This window comes from Helianthus annuus, chromosome 10, assembly GCF_002127325.2.
Source record: "Helianthus annuus cultivar XRQ/B chromosome 10, HanXRQr2.0-SUNRISE, whole genome shotgun sequence".
Taxonomy (NCBI): Eukaryota; Viridiplantae; Streptophyta; class Magnoliopsida; order Asterales; family Asteraceae; genus Helianthus; species Helianthus annuus.
In genome coordinates, this window is record NC_035442.2 from 92,584,960 (window position 1) to 92,590,543 (window position 5,584).

The 5,584-nt window shown below is 35.9% G+C and overlaps 1 long non-coding RNA gene across 1 annotated transcript; it reads left to right on the forward strand.

The window, feature by feature from the left end:
• Nucleotides 1-1,395: 1,395 nt before the first annotated feature.
• Nucleotides 1,396-5,332, forward strand: LOC118482900. Its single transcript, XR_004869166.1, has 3 exons — nt 1,396-1,688; nt 4,509-4,778; nt 4,878-5,332. It is a non-coding gene; the product is annotated as an uncharacterized LOC118482900 (long non-coding RNA).
• Nucleotides 5,333-5,584: the final 252 nt, after the last annotated feature.

The following is a 5,584-nucleotide window of genomic DNA, read 5'->3' on the forward strand; positions in this document are numbered from 1 at the left end:
CGCCACTGTTTATATATAAGTTTGCTTAGAATAAAATTATTTTTTTAATATAGTCGTTGTCAACGTCTAGTATTGTTCCGTTATTGCTCGCGATCATCGTTCCGTTATTGCTCGCGATTGCAACTACAATGCATCAATAGAGCCCCTATGATGGCGCTGATGGTGTGGATGGGGGAGTATTGTTCCCTTGTTGCTGAGATGATACGGGGGTGGCGCCTCATACCGTGCAGCCTAATAGCGTATAATAAAACACCTTTTGTATTTGTATACTTGAAATCAATTTTATGAGATGCTTGTCGGCAACATTAAAAAACATTCTGGTAAAAAATGTAATGTATACGAATTTGATTATAAATGACTGCAAAAATATATAAATGATATAAGTGATCTATATGCCTTATTATTGGTATGCCATTATCAAGTAAAGTAAATACAAGATCAAGTTGAGTACACAACTAACAATTTGTAATGTATACGAATTGAAGATGTAAACGCTAACGTTTACTTTTTAACCATAAAACTGATCAACATTAGGGTGTACGGGGCACCCTTCGGGGACCCCTTCGGTGACAAAATACACCGCTCGGCAAAGCACCGCCATTGATGCGGGACAGGAAATCGGTGAGGAGGTTGGGGGTAAAACCGGTGGCGGCTCACCGAAGAGAGAGGGAGGAGAGAGAGAGGGGCGGTCCAATCACAGCTTTTTTTTTTTTTTTTTTTTTTTAAAAAAAAAACCAATTCACCTAAGAGGGGAGTGCCACCATCAATTTAGGGTGTTGGGGGAGTTTAAGAGGGGAGTTGACGTGGCACACAAGGATTGGTTGGGCGTAAGAGAGGGACTCACCTCTTAGGTGAGCACCCCTTACACCCTTATAGATATTTTGTAAAAAATAAATTTTAAAAACGTGAGTGTTCTTTTATGGAAAAAACCAGTGAAATAATAAATAAATGAAGAAATTCCTTTAATATGTTTATTAACTTATTCTTGTTAATATATAAGGTAATATATGAATATGGAAATGTAAGAACTAACAACCTAATCTATTACGAAATAGCCGTTCAAAAAAAAAATTCTATTTGCGAAATAATTATTAAACTTATTAAAAATTGCAAAAACAGAGAAAGCAAATAATAAGAAAATGCTATCAAGGGAAAGGAAATATGGTGATGGTAGCTCCTAAGGTGGAGAACAAAAGATGAAAGATAAGAGTACGACATTTCCCATTATATTGGTGAGGCTACTAAATGAAGATTGATAAAGGAAAATGACTTCACCATCACTTGTTTTTCCCAAACTTTATAATACAAAACAAAATTTACCATCTGTATCTATACTATATATAATCTAGAGTAAATTACAGTTTCAATTCCTGTGGTTTACACTCGTAAGTTCAACCGTCATTTTAAAAATTTCAACAATCCAATTCCTGTGGTTTTCAATTTAATTCAATCAAGTCCCTAACACCAAGCTGTGTTAGTTGACCATTAGTAGACTTAACGGCGTGAAGGGTAGGTTAGTCATTTCACCAAAAACTGACCATTTTATAGACTTTATAATCCTTAATCTTCCGTCACACGCATCATTTCACTCCCCCTTAGTCCCAAACCCTGCCCGGCTTCTACAGTAGCTAGTGCAACCATCTTCTTTGGCCAATCGCACCAGTTTTGTGACAACTCGTTATTCCGAGGTAAAAATCATTCATTCTTTTCAATTTCTTTAGTTACGTTTCGTATACGTTCTGACTATCGCTTCATACCGTTTATGAGCGAATGGGTACTATACATATTTATACGTGTATATCATGCCTAAATTTATTTTATTATATTTGAGGTGATTATATTTGTTTTTTACGTATATATATATATATATATATATACACACACATACAGGGGACCGCTAGAATGAGAACCACCACGAGTTGTAAGAACCGCGAGAACCACACTATCTGGGTCGCTGTTTACCACGATTTTTTTTTACAACTAGATGTGTGTATTATAAACACAGCCGTAAAAAAAAATTTAAACGCCCCCCCCCCCCGAGGGGGTAGTTTTTTACACCACAAGTTTGGTGTTTTTATTTTTTTTTCTTTTTTTTTACACCAAACTTGTGGTGTAAAAAGCTACCCCCTCGGGGGGGGGGGCGTTTAAAATTTTTTTTTTTACGGCTGTGTTTATAATACACACATCTAGTTGTAAAAAAAAATCGTGGTAAACGGCGACCCGGATGGTGTGGTTCTCGCGGTTCTTACAACTCGGGGTGGTTCTCATTTTAGCGCAATTCTATACATACATATATATATATATATAAACAAAAACAATTGGCCCAACCCTAACCTCTCACCTTTGCCCCCTTGCGACACCAATCCAACACCCATCTTCTTTTATTGGGCTCAAGCCCAATCGGCCACCAAAACCCTAGCTCTTGTCCCTTCCTCTCCAAGTTACCCCTCATTCCTTTATATTTAAAGTATGGATGGATGTGTGTGTTGAGTAGTAGTAAAAACAAAACCCTAGCTCTTGTCCCTTCCTCTCCAAGTTACAAAGCAAAAAAACAAAACCCTAGCTCTTGTCCCTTACTCTCCAAGTTACGACAACAGAGAACCCTTCCACTCCAAGTTACAACAGCCAAGAACAACCCCTCCCCCTCTCGCGATATTCATTCCAGCCGAACACACTCTCTTTCGCATCCCTTTCGTCTCTCGGTTGCAAAATCATGTTAACTTGGCTGTATTTTTCTGATATGTGATGATGATTGAAGTTATGATGATAAATTATAGTGATAGGGTTCATAAAAAGATCAAGTGTTATGCTAAGTAATAGTTTTAGGCATGTATGGATAGACATATCTTGTTTTGTGTTGTGTTGAGATGGTTGATGGTTTTAATGTTTGAACATGTTAAATCTTATATATATATATAGTGGAGAGTTCAAATGAGAAGAAGTTTTTTGTAAGAAGAAAAAAGAAGAAGTTTCAACCAATAAGAATGCTTCATTTTACTTCATTTAATATTTGTATTTAATTTTAGTATAAGGGTATATTGGTAAACTTACATAAATCATTAATTTGTATTTTTCCCCTTTAATAACTAGCTAATTAAATTTGTAACTCCTTTTCAAAATATATACCTTTTCCAAATTAAAAAAAACAACTTAATTTAAAGTGTAGAATAAATTACTATTTGTGTAGGATAAACAACGAGTTGTATAGGATATATTTCGAGGTATGTAGGATAAATTTCGACTGTGTAGGATAAAATTCTATAATGTGTAGGGTATATGTAGGAAAATTTTGATTGTGTAGGTTTTGTAGATTATATGTAGGATAATTAATAATTAGTTGACTAATTAATTAAAGAGAGAAAAATTAATGATATGAGTTACAAATGAAATAGCATTTTACTAATATGTTCTTTCTTCTTTTTTCTTCTCATATTAAATTTCTTCTCAAACGAACCTTATATATATATATATATATATATATATATGTAATGTACTACTGCTGTGAATAATGATTATGTGTTGGGGGTATGTTAGTTGTTTGGTTGGGAAGATCGGGAACGAAAACAGGTTCTGTCCGACAATTACAGCCGACTTTAATCGCCTGTAACCTGGTCATAACTTAACAAAAATTGGATTTCTTGAGTCTATAACGTGCTATTTTGAAATATGCTTCTAATGGCACTGGAATCATGATTTTTGGACGTCGTTTACTATTTTAAATAAATTGTTTCGTTTCAATAATTAAAGTTGCGTTTTTCTGTAGACTTTACGTGTTATGTTTTGAGTCATAACTTGATGAATACTTAGAGTTAGACCATGAAATTTCTACTGTAGATGCTCTTAAGTGTCCGTGTAAACCTCCAACTGGAATTTTGTCAATCGAATAACCAAGGATTTTTATAAGAATTTTTCCGTGAGCTGCATTCAGAAAGTGACGAATTTGATTGCAACTTCGTAAATGATTTTTTATAAATTTTTGGTTAAGAGTTAAACTCTAAAAATTTAACACAAGACCAACCCTCCGAGGGGCACATCACATAAAAAGATCAAAATTTTTACAATCTCGTAAGGGCGGTAAACAGACACCCCAAAACAATCTATTTTCAGTGAAATGAATTGTGCATGCTTGTAAGTTTATAAAGTGTCGAATCTGCTATTCTTGGTACTCGTACATGCTAAATGATTGTATAAATGGTGTATTGCGCGTCGTAGTGTATGTTACGAACATGTGCCTAAAAACTACTCTGTAACATAGTTGTGACAACTTGCTTGCATGTTAATTGTTAGATTTGTGTAAGATTTGCGTGAATTACGTAAATGACCCCTAATGTTCTTGGTAACCATAATATGACGTGGTTGACCATACTACCTCGCATAAGTTAATCTGCTGAGCTAATCTAAGGTGAGTTCACACTATCACTAAAACCATGTATTCTCGATGGATTGGGAACCTAATATTCTGAGGGAATTGAATAATATTAATTGATAATCATAAATCATGTCTTTAGCGGACTAAACGAAACTCTATCATAAAGTCCCCATACGGTAATACCGAGTAATCGTTGGGCCAGGCGAGCGGGATACTAGTTGATAACGCTATTAGGTTTGACAAACCTCACATCGGGACTTGGAGGACGGGCGTGAACTTTTATGCCTTGGCACTGATCGTTGATGATAGACATTGATCCGGGGCTAAACAACTCTATTGTCACAGCATCGGTACCACACAGTTTAGTAACTTCACGATGGGGCAGTTCCCATGACATGTTTTATAACTGGTAATTTAATAACTTATGTTTTTGGGATAAAACGTGTAAAACATTTTAAAACCGTGAACTCTCCAACTTTATGTTGACATACGACTGCATGCTTTGAAGGTACTTAGGTGCTGCGCTGGAGTTTGCATGGAGGAGTGTAGTGGCTATCTAGAACCGTTGTTGGGTTCTTATTTTAAAGTATTCAATATGATTGGTGGCATGATTCTGGTCAGTCGCACGCCTTGCGGTAATACTCCTCAAGTGGAAATTGAGGGTGTCGCAAGTTTCAGCTTCGATCATCCTAACCATCAGGCAATACGCGATCTTGTTGATTAATTTCCACATTGTTGGTATGACATTGTGTTAATTTTAGTTAGAATCTTTTATTTTGTTATGCATGCCATGCATATAATCTGTAATGTAGTTTGTTTTCATGGAATTCTAGTTCGAATTAGGGTGCCGGTGACCCGTCTCCTTGTCTGGATCCAAATCGGGTCTTGTTGAGTACGAGGAGGGGGTTCAGGATCGACCTCTATTTCAGTCGGCGAGCATGAAGACAGGGGGCTTGCTTGGTTGTACATATGATGCCTAACTAGTAGCTTATGTATAATATTTTAAAAGGGTATTTTTGGCAACTGATATTTTTGGGGTTTTTGAAGTTAATGATCAGGATTACCCTTTATTTTGTTATCTAAGACTATTCCAAAGTGACCGAAAATTCTCTTGAGTTAGGGAAGCATGCTTTAGCCTAATAGGTATAATACTCTGGCCGAAGTTTCGGTTAACGATATTCACCCTTCCAGTTACTACATGTCCCTAGTCAATTG